Source organism: Paramisgurnus dabryanus, chromosome 3 (assembly GCF_030506205.2).
Source record: "Paramisgurnus dabryanus chromosome 3, PD_genome_1.1, whole genome shotgun sequence".
Lineage (NCBI taxonomy): Eukaryota > Metazoa > Chordata > Actinopteri > Cypriniformes > Cobitidae > Paramisgurnus > Paramisgurnus dabryanus.
Window position 1 is genome coordinate 41582511 of NC_133339.1, and position 19402 is coordinate 41601912.

The 19402-nt window shown below is 34.4% G+C and overlaps 2 long non-coding RNA genes across 2 annotated transcripts in view; both read left to right on the forward strand.

Annotated features, from left to right (window-relative positions):
* The window catches only part of LOC135744991 (uncharacterized), a 58483-nt gene extending 39386 nt beyond the window's left edge, over nucleotides 1–19097 (forward strand). The window contains exons 2-4 of the long non-coding RNA XR_010530912.2: nucleotides 8509–8667; nucleotides 14706–14800; nucleotides 18883–19097. This is a non-coding gene — a long non-coding RNA (uncharacterized lncRNA). The remainder of the gene's footprint in view (nucleotides 1–8508; nucleotides 8668–14705; nucleotides 14801–18882) is intronic.
* LOC135744958 (uncharacterized) lies at nucleotides 3977–6872 on the forward strand. Its single transcript, XR_010530895.2, has 5 exons — nucleotides 3977–5080; nucleotides 5401–5493; nucleotides 5634–5754; nucleotides 5835–5950; nucleotides 6090–6872. It is a non-coding gene; the product is annotated as an uncharacterized lncRNA (long non-coding RNA).
* Nucleotides 19098–19402: the final 305 nt, after the last annotated feature.

Genomic DNA, 19402 nt, shown 5'->3' on the forward strand with positions numbered 1-19402 from the left:
CGGATCAACTGCGATCCGTTGCACCACTAATAATATATAAAGATGAACATTCTGAGCAGAACTTGTAACCATCACAGCAAAAACAACACTGCACTCTAGAAAGAAATAAAGAGACATTATAGCTATAATATAGGTAACACAGCATAAAATTACATGATAAAGTGAATGCCCTCACTTATGAGCCTCACCTCTCAGGATTGCATTGTAACACAGTCCCTTTTTTGTTGCCTAAGAAAGTGAAAGATAAATAGACCTATAAAACATGTACACACACATTTATGCTTTTATACAGTTGTTATAAAACAAAATGTGTAATTATTAATTATTGAAAAAGAAACAATCTATTCAGAATATGAAACCTGTTTACGAGTTTGTGTTCATCGTTCATTTTTTCTCGTATAGAAGCCCTTAGAAACTTCCGTGGAGTTTCTGGAAATTTCTTCTGAACAGTGTCTGAAAGAGAAATTACAGCAATAACTTCAGTGCGAGAATAAAATAGTAATATCCAGAGACATTTGAAGAGCTTAGATTAAAAAGCCGCTAAACGCCACTTCCATCAAAAATGTAATAAAAGAATGAGATTTAATGAGATAATGATATTTGCAGTATCCATTAAGAGTTTGCTATTAGAGCAAACATACAAATATATAAAAAACAATATAAAACAAAAATAGATAAAATACATCACTGTAAAAAATTTCGCCGTAATTTTACGGTAAAGTACTGGCAGCTGGGGTTCCAGCAGTGAACCGTAATTTTACGGTTTAATTACCGTATTCTAAATTACGGCTGTTCTAAATAAGCTTGACTTTTACTGGGTCTAATGGAGGCTAGGCTGTGTGTAGCCAGTGTGCCTCTTCCAAAAACAGCCACAGCTAAATCTTTAACCATGGCTGACCATGATGTGCCTCCTCTTCCACATGCTTGGAACGTCTCTTTCACGATGTTTAATTTTTTGTGGATTTCAACCTGTACAAAAAACACATTTATTATAATATAGCAGGTAAAATTAGTAGCATGTTTTTAGGTAGAATTGCATAAATTTCTTGAAATCTGCACTGTATACATATAATGTACTTATTTTTCAGTATAAACTTATGCTTTACATAATCACACAATTCAAAGTGTTTTAAAAAGGATATTTAAAAATAAATTTCTCACATGTTCCAGTTCAGAAGATCTGAGATCTGAATTGGTTGGTTGAAGGGCAGCATTTCAATAAAGTAAAATTTGTGACCCAGTAAGTAAAAATATACTTTCATTTTCCACATCAATAAATTGCTCCAAAGCTAACAAAAGGTAGATGATGTTGTAAGGTACTAGCCATCTTTAAATGTTTCAAATTTCGAATGTTCTCGCCCAAAATCTGGAAGTGACACTTTTTAATTTCATTCGGTGTATAACGTCTTACTAGTAACAATCCCATTCATGATATCAGAAATTAAAATTGTCACTATTGACAATCGAATTATTGATATCAAGAATTAACATTTTAACTAGTAACAATTGAATTCTTGATATCAAGAACTCGATTGTTGATATCAATAATTTAATTCCTGATATCAAGAATTGAATTCTTGATATCAACAATTAACATTGTTACTAGTGAAAATGTAATTCTTGATATCAACAATTGAATTTGAATGGCAGCCTATGGTGACATTTCACTAGTGAAAATACAATTACAGATATCAATAACTTAATTGTTGATATCAAGAATTTAAATGTTGATATCAAGAACTCAGTTCTTGATATCAATAATTAAATTGCTGATATCAATATCAATATATATATATATATATATATATATATATATCAACCCAGTCTCACCCCATGTCGTCAATATTTGACGACACTTGACCATTCGTCAATATGTGACGCGGAGGGTATACCTTTCGCGTCATTTTTTGACGAACTGGGGACTTCAATACTATTACGTCCGTTGCATTCTCTTCTCCTATTTTCTTACCAATTTCGCGTCGGTTTAGGGTTAGATTTACATAATGACATCCCTACCCAAACCTAACTCTAACCCCAACGCCAGGTGACAACTGTTTCTAACCCCAACGCCAGGTGACAACTGTTTAATTTCGCGTCCCTGTTTAATTTCGCGTACACTGTTTAATTTCGCGTACACTGTTTAATTTTGCGTAATCTAACCCTAAACCGACGCGAAAATGGTAAGAAAATAGGAGAAGAGAATGCAACGGACGTAATAGTATTGAAGTCCCCAGTTCGTCAAAAAATGACGCGAAAGGTATACCCTCCGCGTCACATATTGACGAATGGTCAAGTGTCGTCAAATATTGACGACATGGGGTGAGACTGTGTTACAACCATATATATATATATATATATATATATATATATATATATATATATATATATGTCTGTAATGCTGCCTAGTTTTATTTAGTTTTTCTATTGAAAGAGAACTGAATATTTAAACAATGCTTAGAAAGGATTTGTGTGTAATTTGAGTTTGAAAGAAATCCGAAAACTTAAGAGAATGATCTGCTTAAAGTTAATTAAAACCGCTATTTTAAATGCTGAAGTGATTTTTTGTTTTTATTTATTAGTTAAAATATGTATAACTTAATGTTTTAACTAATTGAAAATGCTGAATAATCGTTCAAAACGTGATTAGTCAGTGAAATAATCTGTGATTAGTCGACTAATCATTCTCATAACCGATAATCGATTATCAAAATAATAGTTTGTTGCAGCCCTACCCAGTAGTGTAGTGTGCAGTGGCGGATTTTATAACACAGTCCAGCAAGGACGCTCATGAGTGCGGAATTGTCGACTGATTTTTTACCGCTCATTTGCATGACGTGTCAATCGTTTTTGACACCATGCACATTATCTTCCGAGGTCTAGCAGCTTTGCGTGAAGTTAAACAACTTGAAAACGTCCTCGAGAATGCATAGGGTCATTAGACATTGCAGAGAGAGAAAGCGAGAGAGAGAAGAATACGTTTAAAAGTTCAATAAAGTAATATATGTTACCAATAAGTCAATTACAACCTAACTATAGTTATTGTATTTACTAGCTGCTGACCTCATATTTTTTGCTTCAAAAGTTCACAAACAATTCATAAATGTTTCCTAGTTAGAAAAAAGCTTTTTATTTTATTTACTTTTTGTTATTGCAGTTTAATTGTAAAGTTGTTACTTCAATTAAAAGCAACTACACAGCAAAATCCCCAGTGTTAAATTAACACTCCTCTGTGTTTATATAATCCACACCAAGATTGGTGTTAAAAAAACACTGAATCAGTGTTAAAGTTAATAAGATAATGAAGTGATTGAGTCATTAATAGTGAACACCTGCTGGTCATTCCGTGTCAAATCAACAAAATTTTGGAATTGTTCCTGTCTTAAAATGCTTATTTTGTTGACTCTTTTTCTGGAGAAAGTAATACTAAAATGATGAAAAAGCCAAAATATTAAATGGAATAGACAAAATGCCTAGAGTTTAATGAACACTATCATCATCTGTGTTTGAAAACTAAAATTACAACTTGCTTGCAGAGTTACATGGATGATAAGTTTAACTTTTAAAGAACTGCTGTAAATCTGGTTAATAAAGTAAGTCACCATTGTGCCGATTAGTGTTTCCTTTAGTTGGGTACTTGGGTCTTGAAGATTAGTGTTAGTTGTCTTCTGCTCATTGTGGCAGTGTGTTTATAAAACACATCTGTTAAAGCAGAGGAAGATGAGAGAAATGAAGTCTTTAACTGTTACTATGTTAATTATTATGAAAGTATAAGTCTTGGGATTCAATGATATCATAAAAAAGTAATCACTGAATATAAGTGTTTAATTTATGTCCCGCCAACCCTGTGAATCTCCCATGAAATCCAACAGTGCTGTAAAAGTCCACATACCCTGAAGAGTTAAATATTGTTTACCCAAATCTAATCTGTGATGTTAGTCAGACACACTGAGACATGAACAATCAGCCTATAAAACACAATCATGCACAGCAAAATCACCAGTGTTAAATTTTCAGGGATGGTGTTAAATACACAGTGTTGATGCTGTTTTAACACTATCTGGTAATAAAATAACACTGCCATTGCTAGGCCAGTGTTATATTCACGACAGTGTCAGTGTAAAACAAGGGTGTTATCAGATTTCACTCTGAGCGGTGTAAATCAAGCCACGCCTCCACTAAACATATCCTGTCAGGGATTTTACCGCCATTTTCTTTCACAGGAGGACTGAAGAGATCAGGTAAATCAGTCTCATAATATTCACATGGTTTAGCTAAATTAAACTGTTATTTCTCTGTCTGACTCTACGCAGCCATATGCCAAAAAACCTAAATAAGATATTTTTCCCATTTTATTTCCCCTTTGTTCGTTATTTGGTTCAGTTTAATCAGAGCTACCTTGTGTTACGTTGTTCCCTTGTTAGTTTAGTATAAAGTTAAACTGCTAGCTAAAAGTTTAAAACCAAGAAGGATAATTTTAACAGAAGATATGAACGAAAGAATTGAACCATGATAAAACGCGACATGCACTACAAATTGAAGGTATGAAATTAAGTTAAATGAAAGCTCGTTTATTCACCATATGATGCTCGTTATAAGGTAATCATATAGGCTAGATACCGTGAGTTAACGAGGTCGTTTACATGCACGTGAGTGCACGGATATCGGTTAATTATTCAAATTACTGAAAAACACGGAGAAAACCGCAACCGCATCGTCATGTGTTTTTCTAAGATGTATGCAAACAGGGGAAATATCGCCAAACCAACAATTAATTTGACCAAAACCTCACAATATATCATCATTTGTATGCACAGATTGGATGCATTCTGTGTTGTAAGCTTTTCGTGGCGCTAGATGTCAGACAGATGCAAATGGCAAATACATACGAAAGTGTAAAACGTGTATGGCGAACATTTGTTTTTCTGTCATTATAGATGCTAGTTTGGTGAAAGTACACACTGAGTGCTTCAAATCATTCAGAAGAGATGCTGTTTTTAGGGCAGTTTATTAAAGAAGACCTGACATAGATGACTTCCAATGAGAAACGACTGCTAATACTTATATAAATTCATTACAGAAGGTAAGTTTATATATTTATACATATAAATCATTTTATTTGACATAACTGAACAGTTAACCAATCTTTTTAGTATATGTAGTTTTGTACATATTATTATTATTATTTATCTGGAAAGAAACTCACATGACCTGATGCCAACTTTAATAAAAATATATTATCTTCTCATACATCGTTTTGCTATTGATGTCATATTAAATAGCAATCAAATTGATTACTATTTTGAAAATGTATAAATGAAGATTCATATTGTCTTGAGTGCTGTTTTTAATATGAAAAGAATGTTGAGTTTTCAGAGTCTTTATTGTCATTTTTTGTGATAGGACCCTACCAGACTTGAATACGGCATACCCATGAATTCTGGAACTGTTATTCCTTAACCCAGTTTGGAGGATAAGAGCTTACCAACTAGTTATGTGAGTACACACAGTACATTTGTACTGTACACTGTCTCTAACATGATTTATTATACTGAGATGATTTTGATTCAAATAACGGTTAAAACTGCACCCTTTTTGGTATTTTCTTGACTCTTTTTGTCTTTGAAAATCTGCAGAAATATGCTGAGGTGATGTATTGCAAAATAGCCAACATACAACAATTAAAGGATAATTGCAGACTACATCCTGATGAAGATATGGATGACCCTCTGTCTGGTCAACAGGAGTTTAAATATGGTACGTGTACATGGGTTTGCTACTTTTACGGTTTTAAAGTTTAACTGTATACTCATGGTGTTTAAATTCTGTTTTGCTAGGATGGGGCAGTTATGTGGCAGCTCTTCCCTGGCTCATTCACCTCTTGCCTTTCATTTGTGAAAGGAAGAAAGACTGGAGAGGGTCAATGTGCAACTGAAGCTACTGATTGTGCTGTGTAAGTTTTTTAGTATTTTGTTCTAGTTATTTATTCAGCAGTTAGTTTGCTTGCATTGTTCACCCCATGTAAATGCATACAAGTTCATAAATACACATCAAATACATTCATCAAATACACTTTTTTAAAACACTCTTAGGTGATGAGCATCAATCCATGCTTTGAGGGGGATGGATCAGCACAGCCCTGCCTGCACTGCGTTGGGAACAGAAGTTGCATCCAGAATTTTTGCATCATTCTGGACCAAAAAGCCATTCCCTCCATGATGAAGACCACTGATGCAGCCTTCCACTACATCATGAGTAAAACGACTACAGAACTAAATACCAGGTTGGAACGTATTTAAGAAAAATGAAACGTCTTTTGAATTGAAATGTCTGTTTTGTTATGGAAAAATCTTTAGTATTGTGAAGGATAAGCATTTCTGCCTGCCAGTAAGGTAATTGCAGTGTATTTTAATGTTCAAGTTTTGAGTAGGGTGGCTAATTTTTTTTAAACTCTCATTTGATTTATTAAAGACCTTATAATAAGTGGTTTTCATGTCACCTCGCTGTGGTATAAGATAACTTTCATTATTCCATACTGTATTCTCTTTCTAATTGTAGCTGAGGTATTTAAATAAGCAGTGTTAAATGCAAAGTGTTGTGTGTATCAATGTAAATATTAAATGTGATGTACTTTAATAAAAAGAGGTTTTGCAATATTTCTTGTCATTTGTCTTTTATAGAAACAACCCATTAGCAACAAAAGTGGCTATTAATCAGTATTTTAACACTTAACATTGTTGAATTCACATTACACCGGTGTTGACTTTAAATTAGGAGTGTTAATTTTTAACACTGTATTTCTGTGCCAACACCAGTGTAGTGTGGAAACAACAATGAATAGTGTTGAACAAAGTGTAAAATTTAACAATATTGAGTGTTAAATTAACATCTAATGAGTGTTGTTAAATTAACACTACACTTTTGACTAAATTAACACAGTGTAGTGTGGACACATATACACACTTTTCCAGTGTTAAATTTGACACCCTGGGTGTTATTTTAACACCAGTGATTTTGCTGTGTGGTGACAATCAACAACAAAGCTTCATGCCGCAATGCATGCTGGGTACCAGGACTGTAGAAAACTCATTCATAAATCCCATCATGCATTGCAACATGACAAAAATTTTGCAACTTTCTTAACATTAACTGTCACCATTGTTGAGATTTGTATCAGAAATCATGAAGTCTCTCTTAAGCAAAAAACAACAACAACAAAAAAACACTAAAGCATGACAGCAGTCTTATTCAATACAATGTCATTTGCATAGAGCTTTTTTATATGCCTGTTTCTTCTTAATTAAGTTGTGATCAAAGGTTTCAATGATTTGTAGAGTAGAATATGATAAAAATAAAAAATCTGAGAAGGTCTGGAAGGGCCTCCCTCTACATGAAGCAATGAACAAGTGGTCTTACTAAAACATTGTTGCTATTGCTAAAAGAGGAGAGTTAGATCAATGAAGGACAAGGGACAAATGCCTAACTAAAGGAAACACTAATCACAGTAATGCTGACTTCAAATGAACTCATAACAAACACAAACTTAAGATTTAATGTGATACATTTTGTGATAAATGTCTATTTGACTTGTGAGACATCACATCAGAAAGAAGATTTGTCTACTAAATCACGCGTGTGGATGCTGGAATAGTTGAGCACTTGTATTTTGTTCTGACAGCTGTTTAGAAGTCAAACTTATCCATTTAGAAAATAACTCTGCAAGTTATCATTTTAATTTTTTAAACAGAGATGCTGATAGAGAGGCAAATGTGAAAGATTGCAGCTTTTGGAGGCATACACCCAACAGTATTCATCTATTGCATTTAATAATTTGTCTTTATTCATTATTTTAGTATTATTTCCTCCAGAAAACGAGTCATCAAAATAAAAATGTAAAGACAGGAAAATGTCCAAAATGTAATTGATTTGAATGACCAGCAGGTGTTCACCATTAATGTATTAATCATCACATCATCATCTCATTTACTTTAACACTGATTCAGAGTTATATTTTTAACACCAGTCTTTTTTAACACCGATCTTGGTGTGGATTATATAAACACCAAATAGTGTTGATTTAACACTGGTAGAGTTAATTTAACACTGGGGATTTTCCTGTGTAGTTTGAGACTTATATTCCCTTGTCCTTTTTGAACTATACTAGAATCCCCCACCTCACCCCGCTGTAAAAAGTAACTCTTTAAAATTTTACTGAGTAAAATGACCTACTTTTTCCTTTACTTATGTAGATTTTTGACCCAGTAACTTTACTTGTACTTAAGTAAAATATAATTAAAGTAACAGTACTTTTACTAAAGTAGAATATTTTCTTACTCTTTTCACCTATGTTCAAATGTACTTGCTGGTTTTTAAGTGTATTTTTGGTACATTCAATACTTTTTTACTTGGGTTACTTTTCAACATTTTTAATTGCAAGTATCCACAGTACATGGATTATGAATGGAAGCAGCTATCTGTTCCAAAGTAATAATCATTTATTTTTTACTATAGGTCCATTACCTAAGCCTCCTCTGAGGCAAAACACCTGGGGATGCCATGTGCAAGGTCTTGCAAACAATTGGAAAGAACAGTGTTTGGTATTAAAACAGCATGAAAGGAAAAAAGGGGAAAGGAAATTTGGAGAGCTAAACATTTGCAGCGTGATCATTCGTAAGTAATAAATTTTTTAAACTAACAGAACTAACACTTAATAATAAGCTGCATTGTCATTTATCATGTCCAACCCAGGCTCACTCGTGATACATTCCTCTGCCTACATGTCTGCATAACCTGAAATTCGTTACTCCTGGTAAAAATCGTTGCAGCTTTCCATGGAATGTCCACTAGAGGCATTGTGTTTGTTCATTTTGACGCAGGATTTTTTTAAGTTACGAAGCAGACACACACAGAAAGTTAGGCAGATGTATCACTATGGAAGGTTTTTTTGGTCTTTTTTAAATTAATTAATTAAAGTATAAAATAATTAATTAAATTATAAAATAAAAAATAAAATCGCAAAATATGTCCCAAATTTGAAAATTAAATGCTAAAATAAAAATTAAAACATTATATTAAATTATTTCATTTTCATTTTTAATGTGATGAAGCATCATTCCGGCCAAATTAAAAAATAAAATTAAATTGATGATTTGACATTTCATTTTCAATATAATCTTGAGTCAAGACTGACAATATTAAAATAAAAAATCAAGCTTGAAAAGGAATCTGTAAATAAAGTTCAGTTTTAATTTTATGTTCTCTTTAAATTATTTGTTTTCATTTTCTTTTTCTTTTTCTTTTTCATTTTCATTTTCATTTTCATTTTCAACTTGTATGCCAATTTAATGTTAATCAGTGGGTGGCGTTTATTTACTTGCTCAAAAAAGGGGATTGGCTAACGCTGCTTTGCCAACTCAGCGACTGTGTTTCTAAAATAGCGACTTTATTGCTACATCTAGCGACTTTTAGGCCCATTTAGACAAACTTAGCGAATGTTTGGATGAATCTTAGCATCACATCTGTACAGATAGGCTACTGTGTCGCTTGTACTGGCCCCGGTGAAATGTGCGTCTGGTGTCTCTGTGCATGAAGCTGGGCAGTGTAGGAGCTGACGCGTGGATGAGATTCGCGTTCATTGTTTACATTTGAAAGGAGGAACAAACAATAAAAAGTGGCTGGTCCGCTGTTATATATGCGTATTTTCACACATCTGATCCGGTGAGGCGTCAGCCATTCTCATCAAATGCATAAACATAACACAGTGTGATTATCGTGCAATACATAATTATGCCAAAATCCGTTAAGGACTGGAGTATCATATGCTCGCAAAATTGGCGTATATATAGCACTATAATCACACTGCGTGTTATTTGTATGCATTTCATGAAAATGGACATGAGTGACCAGTCACTTACTTTTGCAGCGGGCACACTGGCAGAGCAGACCTTCAGCCTTTGTGGCATATTTGTAAGCGGTCCTCATTTGTAACGCTGATTTGTGAGTAGGGCTGTGACCATACGGGATTTTATTTTACCGTGGTGAAGAAGCAACAGAATCACGCGGTTAGACTGTTAGCACAACAACCCACCCCATATTATTAAAACAACAAATTATATTAGCAATAACAATGTGAAATAATATGTATTTCTATATGTTAACTTTTGTTTTTATATCTTTTGAATATACAATGATTTATAGACCTTTTATGTCATCGTTTATAACCCATTTTATACAATACATTTCATAGAATAACAACCTGAAAACCTGCAGAAAGAACATGCAGAGTTTAAGATTGTTTCTGATGAGTTGTGCAAAACCTGATTCCTATTTCTTTAGACATTCATTTTCGGTAAACTCTCCGTGAATAGAAACACACTTCTCCAAACATGTTGCAACTTTTAATAATTTATTGTACAAAAAATGGGTTACAAACAATGACAAAAACTGTTCCATAATTGATATTAAACTCAAAAGATATAGAAAATAAATATTATTTAATGTTATTATTGTTAGTATGTTTAATTAGATTTTCTCAAAGTGGATACAAAACGAAATCGACAATTGCATCATTACGTAAATAACTGCGCAAAACTTATGGATACTCCAATCATTGCTTTCAGAAATTCGCTCACAGTAGCTCCAGATATAAGCACAGCATTCAACCAAATAACGAGTTGTGCTGTCAGTATACGCGCTCCTGCCTTCATAACGATAGTTGTCATGTTTGCCCATTATAGTTTTAAATTATTATTATGCTGTCATTATCATCACCAGCACAGTGCTTCTCCTTGAATGAGAAAGCTTAATATGCGCGTGGCTCGGACTCCTTGCACATGAAATTTCATGGGCATGGCTCTGACATTTTCTTGCAGAGATATTGTTATTCGCGAAGGGGTTTAAAACCAGGGAGTGAGTTGGTACAGTTCAAGAAATCAGAGCACTTGGGCATGACGCGCTTTATAAGGTTGCGGCCGTGACATCACCGCAGCTGGCATCTTATTACAGCAGTGATGCAGTATTACTGTGATATCGTCACAGCCCTTATGTGCGTAGCTCGTCTTCCACGCTTCAGCTATGGTCAGAAGAACTGTATGTTGTGTCCAGTGCAGTGTACAGAGTAGACTCCGAGAGACTCGCATTTCACAGAGGACGCAAGTTCTGATACTTGTACAGACAACACATAGGCTAAATAAACAGATAATGTTCATTTAAAAGTAAGTGACTGGTCGGTGTATCAGCTCGTTAAACTGACGCCTCACCGGACCAGATGTGTGAAAATACGCACATATTGAACAGCGGACCAGCCACTTTTTATTGTTTGTTCCTCCTTTGAAATGTAAACAATGTACGCGAATCCCATCCACGCGTCAGCTCCTACACTGCCCAGCTCCATGCACAGAGACACCAGACGCACATTTCACCGGGACAGCGCCACCCGGCACTCGTGGGCCAGTACAAGCGACACAGTAGCCTATCTGTACAGATGTGAAGCTAAGATTCATCCAAACATTCGCTAAGTTTGTCTAAATGGGCCTAAAAGTCGCTAGATGTAGCAATAAAATCGCTATTTTAGCAACACAGTCGCTGAGTTGGCAACGCTGCTTCAGCCAATCCCCTTTTTTTTAAGCAAGTAAACGCCACCCATTGATTAACATTGAATTTGCATACAAGTTGAAAATGAAAATGAAAATGAAAACGAAAAAGAAAATGAAAACAAATAATTTAAACAGAACATAAAATTAAAACTGAACTTTACATTTTAATTTTGTCCCTATTATTGCTTGGGCATGAATAAAAACACAGGAAAATCCCCAGTGTTAAATTAACTCTACCAGTGTTAAATCAACACTATTTGGTGTTTATATAATCCACACCAAGATCTGTGTTAAAAAAGACTGGTGTTAAAAATATAATTCTGAATCAGTGTTAAAGTTAATGAGATAATGATGTGATGATTAAGACATTAATGGTGAACACCTGCTGGTCATTCAAATCAATTACATTTTGGACATTTTCCTGTCTCTACATTTTTATTTTGATGGCTCGTTTTCTGGAGGAAATACTAAAATAATGAATAAAGACAAATTATTAAATGCAATAGATTAATACTGTTGGGTTATGCCTCCAAAAGCTGCAATCTTTCACGTTGCCTCTCTATCAGCATCTCTGTTTGAAAAATAAAATGATAACATGCAGAGTTATTTTCTAAATGGATAAGTTTAACTTCTAAACAGCTGTCAGAACAAAATACAAGTGCTCAACTCTTCCAGTATCCACACGCGTGATTTAGTAGACAAATCTTCTTTCTGACGTGATGTCTCACAAGTCAAATAGACATTTATCACAAAATGTATCACATTAAATCTTAAGTTTGTGTTTGTTATGAGTTCATTTGAAGTCACCATTACTGTGATTAGTGTTTCATTTAGTTAGGCATTTGTCCCTTGGCCTTCACTGATCTAACTCTCATCTTTTAGCAATAGCAACAATGTTATAGTAAGACCACTTGTTCATTGCTTCATGTAGAGGGAGGCCCTTCCAGACCTTCTCAGATTGTTTATTTTTATTATATTCTACTCTACAAATCATTGAAACATTTGATCACAAATTAATTGTGAAGAAACAGGCATGTAAAAAAGCTCTATGCACATGACGTTGTATTGAATAAGACTGCCGTCATGCTTTAGTGCTTTTTTGTTGTTGTTGTTTTTTGCTTAAGAGAGACTTCATGATTTCTGATACAAATCTCAACAATGGTTAATTGTTAATGTTAAGAAAGTTGCAAAATTTTTGTCATGTTGCAATGCATGATGGGATTTTGCAGCATGACGTTTTGTTGTTGATTGTCACCATGATTGTGTTTTATAGGCTGATTGTTGATGTCTCAGTGTGTCTGTCTAACACCACAGATTAGATTTGGGTAAACAATATTTAACTCTTCAGGGTATGTGGACTTTTACAGCACTGTTGGATTTCATGGGAGCTTCACAGGGTTGGCGGGACCTAAATTAAACACTTATACTCAGAGATTACTTTTCAAATGATATCATTAAATCCCAATACTTACACTTTCATGATAATTAACATAGTAACAGTTAAAGACTTTCACTATGAGACATTTCTCTTATCTTCCTCTGCTTTAACAGATGTGTTTTATAAACACACTGCCACAATGAGCAAAAGAAAACTAACACTAATCTTCAAGACCCAAGTACCCAACTAAAGGAAACACTAATCGGCACAATGGTGACTAACTTTATTCACCAGATTTACAGCAGTTCTTTAGAAGTTAAACCTATCATCCATGTAACTCTGCAAGTTGTAATTTTAGTTTTCAAACAGAGATGATGATAGTGTTCATTAAACTCTATGCATTTTATCTATTGCATTTAATATTTTGGCTTTCTTCCTCATTTTAGTATTACTTTCTCCAGAAAAGGAGTCAACAAAATAAACATTTTAAGACAGGAACAATTCCAAAATTTTGTTGATTTGACACGGAATGACCAGCAGGTGTTCACTATTAATGACTCAATCACTTCATTATCTTATTAACTTTAACACTGATTTAGTGTTTTTTTAACACCAATCTTGGTGTGGATTATATAAACACCGAGCAGTGTTAATTTAACACTGGGGATTTTGCTGTGAACCCTTTAAAAAAAAGTATTTACAGATTCCTTTTCAAGCTTGCCTTTTTATTTTAATATTGTCAGTCTTGACTCAAGATTATATTGAAAATGAAATGTCAAATCATCAATTTAATTTTATTTTTTAATTTGGCCGGAATGATGCTTCATCACGTTAAAAATGAAAATGAAATAATGTTTTAATTTTTATTTTAGCATTTAATTTTCAAATTTGGGACATATTTTGCAATTTTATTTTTATTTTATAATTTAATTAATTATTTTATAATTTAATTAATTAATTTAAAAAAGACCAAAAAAACATTCCATACATCACGAGTGAGCCTGGGTTGCACTAAAGCCTATGTTATAGTTGTGCGTAAGGTCTACACCGTAGCTATGCTGTAGGTTATCCGTAGCCTGTATGTAGCACTGCGTAGCCTGACGTGCACCTCACCAAAATGTTAACAGCGCGTCAGTTCTACGCGGGCCGCAAGCACTGTGATTGATCCACTACAACCCCTCCTGTCAGATATAAAAAACATGTGTCGTAGGTATTTCCGTTTGCGACGGTGAGAAAAAATATGGGCCAAGTTGAGGAGTGTTTTAACTCAAACTGCAACAAAAGCTGCCTAATTTTTTCCCATCACTGCCGGTCTTCTTAAAACATACACAACAAGCTGCTTCTTGTTCGTTTGTGAGTTAACTGAGCAAGCTGCTGCTTCTTTGGCGGTTGGGATGCTTCTGTGGTTTTGGCGAGGATACTGCCCACCAGGAATCTGCGCTTGTGTTTGTGCATGTTTTTGCATGTCGACGCAGAATTTTATATGAAAACCAACACATAGCCTACGCTGTAGGATGTACGCACAACTATAATTAGCCCTTAAGCATCACCTGTTCTTTTAAGAAATGTTTCTTTAAAGGGGTCATGACAAATATTTTGTTCTTTGAGGTCCACAAACTTTTTGCCCAAAAATGGTAGTTTCCACAGGTTTTCACAAAATAAGGAGATTGTAAAGAAATGCTAGTTTTTTATGCTTGTTACTTAAATGTTACTTATTTTATGCAAAACTTTTTTAGAGCCCTGCCAAAAGATCCACCCAAAAGTGCCAGTTAAGGTGTAAGAAGAGTGCATTGCAGACACCTTGAAGTATGTTCCTCATCGTGATTCAAGAGTGAGTCCCCCCCCCAGAAGTATTAAAAAAGAGTTATACACAAAATTTTTGAATAATAACACATTAATTAATCAAAGAAGCAAAAATGCATGACAAAAATACAGTTTTTTTTCAGTTTACAAAAACGAGATGACTGAAAGTGCATATTCGTTATTTTACAAAGGAACAATGTTTTGTTTTTATTGTGAGTGTACACACTGTTGAATGTCTAAATCCTATCCATGTGACCAAAAATAAGTAAAGCAGTGGCGACTGGTAACTTCTCTTCAAAAATATGTGTTTGTTACACAGCAAAATCCCCGGTGTTAGATAAACACTGCTTGGTGTATATATAATCCACTCCCAGATGGGTGGGTAAAAAGACTGGTGTTAAAATTTAACACTGAGGCAGTGTTGAAGTTAATGAGATAATGAATTGATGATTAAGACATTAATGGTGAACACCATCTGGTCATTCTGTGTCAAATTAACTACATTTTCCTGGATTTTTTTCTGGAGAAAGTAATACTAAAATTATGAAGAAAGACAAAATGCAATAGATGAATACAGCGAAATCCCCAGTATTAAATGAACATTGTTGGGTGTATGACTCCAAAAGCTGCAATCTTTCACGTTTGCCTCTCTATCATCATCTCTGTTAAAAAAAACTAAAATTATAACTTGCAGCGTTATTTTCTAAACCGGGATGATAAGTTTAACTTCTAAACAGCTGTCAGAACAAAATACAAGTGCTCAACTATTCCAGCATCCACACACGTGATTTAGTAGACAAATATTCTTTCTGACTCAATGTAATCACAGAATGTATCACATTAAATCTTAAGTTTGTGTTTGTTATGAGTTCATTTGAAGTCACCATTATTGTGAATAACGTTTCCTTTAGTTAGACATTCGTCCTTTGACATCCACTAAACTAATTTTCCTCTTTTAGCAATTGTAACATTGTTTTATTAAGACTTCTTGTTCATTGCTTGATGTAGAGGGAAAACTTTTCATAGTATTTAAGGTTGTTTATTGATATTATACTCTGCCAATCATTAAAACAATTGATCATGAAAAATGATGAAGACAATAATGCAAATACAAAAACGCTTTATGAATATGACACATTTCTGAATAAGACTGCTGTAATGCTTTAGTTTTTTATTTTTTTGCTTAAGAGAGACATCATAACTTCTGATACAAATCTCAACAAGGGTGACAGTAAATGGTAAGAAATTTGCACAATTTTGTCAAGTCACAACGCATGATGGGAGTTATGAATGAGTTTTATACAATCCTGGTACCCAGCATGCATTGCGGCATGAAGCTTTGTTGTTGATGTCACCATGGTTGTGTTTTATAGGCTGATTGTTGGAGTCTCAGTGTGACTGGGTGACACCACTGATTAGATTTCCATGAAAAATCTTACCTCTTAAGGTTATATGGATTTCATGGGGTGGACCGAATATAAAATTATACACTTATATTCAGTGATTATTTGTTTGTATGAGATCATTGAATCACAATACTTATATTTTCATAATAATTAACATAGTATCAGTTTAAGATTTCATTTATCCCATCTTCCTCTGCTCTAACTGATGGGTTTAATAAACACACCACCACAATGAGCAGAAAAAACTAACACCAAACTTTAAGACCCAAGTACCCGACTAAAGGAAACACTAATCGGCACAATGGTGACTAACTTTATTCACCAGATTTACAGCAGTTGTATCAAAGTTAAACTTATTATCCATGTAACTCTGCAAGCAAGTTGTAATTTTAGTTTACAAACAGAGATGATGATAGTGTTTATTTAACTGTGGGGATTTCATCTATTACATTTAAATATTTTGTCTTTCTGCATTATTTTAGTATTACTTTATCCAGAAAAAGAGTCATCAAAATAAAAAAAATAAAGAAAGGGAAAATTCTAAAATTAAGTTGATTTGACACAGAATGACCAGCAGGTGTTCACCATTAATTTCCTAATCATCACTTCATTATCTCATTAACTTTAACACGGCTTCATTGTTATATTTTTAACACCAGACTTTTTAAACACCCGTCTGGGAGTGGATTATATATACACCCACAGTGTTTATTTAACACCGGGGATTTTACTGTGTGAACCATGTGCATTATGCGTCTTGTTAAAATAAGTGCCTCCTGCACACACGTCGAAATGCTTACTTAACAATAACTCTGATTACACATGAGATTAAGTATCTGACAAACGAGAGCGTCTCTTTTATCATAAACCCTTTAGACACCTGTGCACTTATTTTGACAAGAAGCATAATGCACATACATTCACATGATGCGCAGAACAAACATTTTGAAATGACGAATCACACACATAACGGGCTACACACGTGACATGCTTCGCATCGTGCAGCCTCGAAAAAGTCGTCACCAGCCGCCACTGATTTTATGTAGTCTCTGCTGTTAAAACGTCAGAGTCTGTGAACGCTTTGGAGCCTCACACATAAAATAATATCAGTTATAGTATTGACATTACAATTTAATTATAAAATGCTTCACAGTCACACACGTTTAACAATCAGCAATGTGAGCAAGACGTGTTTGAGTCGTGACTCACTCGGATCTTTCACCCGGATCTTTAAATTAACTCATGAGTCGCAAGTCTCTAGTATCATTAACCCGGATCAGTTGAGTCCTACTACAATTCAATGTAAAACCATAAACAGCCCCACCACACACACAAACCTCTTTCAACATTATTAATGAGACTTCGCACGCTCTACAGATCCACTTGTAACCGGCTGATCTGCGCGAGAACTGACCCGAGATTCTCACTCAGAGCCGGAAACATTCCAAACTCGAGAGACCTGCTGATCCGCGCGAGCCTCTTACTGACCTGAGTTTCTCACTCAGAGCCGGAAACAATGCGGACTCAAGAGACATGTTAATCTGCTCTGACTCGAGAATCTCTCAACTCGTAACTTGCTGATCCGCACGAACTGTCTCTTGAATCAGAGCCGGAAACACTGATCATGATCTGCCGGAGAGATTGCAGACTCGAGACTCTCCGGCTCGGGTGGCTACATAATCAGGACACAGTTTTTTCTATATTTTGTCTATATTATTATGCTATTATTATTATTAGGCCTATTTTTTAAATGGTCGACCAAACACACCAAACCTAAAACCTATAAGCATGTTATTTTTAGAAGTGAAAGGCTTTTGTTGTGGATTTGCTTTTCAGGAGACTTCAGTCGCTCTATAGATCCACTAACCGGTTCCGACTGATCCGCGCGAATTAGTGGTTAGTAGATTTGTAGAGTGAGTGAAGTCTCATGAGTCCCATGGTCTGCGAGTCTGAAATGTTTCCAGCTCTGAGAATCTCGAGTCGCGTGGATTAGCCGGTTACAAGTGGGTCTGTACTGAGTTTCCTTGGCGATTTAGCAATACTGACTCAAGTGACTCAATGGACTCACACAACCCGGATCACTTTAGTGACCCAGCTAACAGAAAAAAGTTCTAAGAACGTTCCCTGAAAGTTCCCAAGGTTCCCAAAAACGTTCTGCCAATGGAAAAAGTGTCCAGTTTTCTTGACGTTCTAAGAACGTTCTTGTGTTGTCTCAACGTTAGAGGAATGTTACATTTTACCATTTATTTACCAAGAAATCGAGTTTGCCAGGCACCAACTCCTCATGCTGGCCAACACATTTTTGGTGCATGTGAAACATGATGCTTAACAAAGATACTGGAACAGGAGCTAACTATAAAGCCTTGCTTGCATAATAAATTATAGTTTAGCAAATTGTTTCATTGTAAAGATGAAAACATTTGCATTTGTGTTCACTGACAGATGTACGTTTCTCTTGTTTTTTACGGAAATTAATTTTGGCTAGACGTTTGTCATTTTTAATGAATGCCATAAAATTTGTTTTAATTTGTAATTGTGTAAATGTAAAAAAAAATATAAAAATATATTGTTTCTGAATACCAGAAAACTTAAAAGGATTAGCTAATAGTTTATAGTTTATAATGGCTGTTTTGACAATTAAGATTTTATATTTGTCGTACTCATTGCACTGTACCTAATAAATTTTATTCTATTTACTTTACAGATGGAGCATGAAGACACAGGCCATGGACAGTGCTAGTTTTCAGCACTCACATCCCACACACACACACAAATTTATATAAGTTCTCACTGATTCAATGTTTTTATTAAAGCTAGTTACATTTTGCTGTAAATTTATATTTTATTGTCGTAAGTATTATGTTATTAAGTATTATGTTACATTTTATATCATTTTTATCTGTTAATGAGTTACGTTGCACCTGGAATGTTATCATTTAATAAAATTATTTTAAAAGAGAATGATGGATCACTGCTAAGCTCAAAATATTTTTTTATTAATCTAAACTTTGTAATGTTCCAAATAAATGTTCTCAGAAAAACTGGACATTTTAACGTTCCAAATGGAATGTTTTTGGAATGTTATATTTTTTATGAAATTTAGGTGCTAAGAACGTTGTAGGAACGTTATGCAAACCATAAAATAACGTTCTAGCAACGTTAAACAAACTGGACATTTCAACGTTCTCAGAACGTTCCAAGTAAACATTTGTAGAACGTTATAT